This window comes from Diabrotica virgifera, chromosome 6 (assembly GCF_917563875.1).
Source record: "Diabrotica virgifera virgifera chromosome 6, PGI_DIABVI_V3a".
In the NCBI taxonomy this organism is placed as follows: Eukaryota; Metazoa; Arthropoda; class Insecta; order Coleoptera; family Chrysomelidae; genus Diabrotica; species Diabrotica virgifera.
The window spans coordinates 136,942,328-136,943,628 of record NC_065448.1 but is presented as its reverse complement, the minus strand read 5'-3'; positions in this window follow the sequence as shown (position 1 = coordinate 136,943,628).

The window sequence follows — 1,301 nt, the reverse complement described above, 5'->3', positions numbered from 1 at the left end:
GAATAGGGGTCCTGTGTTAGCTCATCTGAAAGGTCATTCAATTCTCTATTCAGTAATATGAACATTTACATAATTACTTATACCAGGTGTCCAAAAAAAATTTTAATTTAATTATTTGACAAAAAAGAAGAATGTGATTTTTGTGATTGTGTAACCAATGTCGATGAAAATAAAAGCCATCGTTGTCAAAAAACAAACGCCATACCGGTGCTCCTGGACGATTACTCATTTAATATTCATTTAATCCCTATTTTAAATATTTAATAATCGTTGTTTTGCTCTTCTGAACAATTTTGCATTTTGCGGTTGCTTCATTCTTCTTCTGGACCGGCGAATTTGTCCTTAAACAACTTCTTGGGCATTTTCTATATTTACGCTTAGGTTTCTTAGTTTTATAGTGGGGAGAAAGGTCAAAAATAGCTTAATAATAGCATAGGAGTGTTAAAATCATAATAAATGGTATAAATAAAAAAATATTAAGATAGAAAAGTAAGCCTAACGTTTTGTTTTTATTGTATCCCTATGAGCATTCGAGAATCTGGTCAAGTTTGGAGCGCTGTAAAACCTAGATAAATAAATAAAATTAAACACCTTCATACTGGAAATTGTTTGCTGAAAAACCCTCTACAAAATTGCTATAATGTTATTTTATTGTAAAATGAACTTCAAAAAAGTTATAACGTCCAAAAGAAAACTTGTTAAAAAATTTTTACTTATCCACTTGACGATAAAAAGTAATAGAAACAAAATTGTATAAAATATAATTTGCTACATTTTATGTTTTATTAGATTTTACGTAGGGTTTTTAGTTTAAGAGATATAGCGCGAAGCCCCTTTGCAACCCTTTTCCAAGATGGCGGCCGGGGGACAAGGGTGGCGACCGCAAAAACTTGAACTTAAGCTTTTACTGATCCCCTTACAATTTAAAAAAAAATAAAATTGATTCCTCTAACAAATGCAAGGTATGGCCTGGACTATACAGGGTGTAACAAATATGCAGGTCATAAATTTAATCACATATTCCGGGACCAAATATAGTTCGATTAAACCTAACTTACTTTAGTACAAATGTGCACATAAAAAAAGTTACAGCCCTTTAGAGTTACAAAATAAAAATCGATTTTTTCCAATATATCGAAAACTATTAGAGATTTTTTATTGAAAATGGACATGTGGCATTCTTATGGCACTAGTTACTTAAGAAAAAATTATAGTGAAATTTGGACATCCCTTAAAAATTTTATGGGGGTTTTGTTCTTTAAACCCCCCCAAACTTTTGTGTACGTTTCAATTTAATTCTT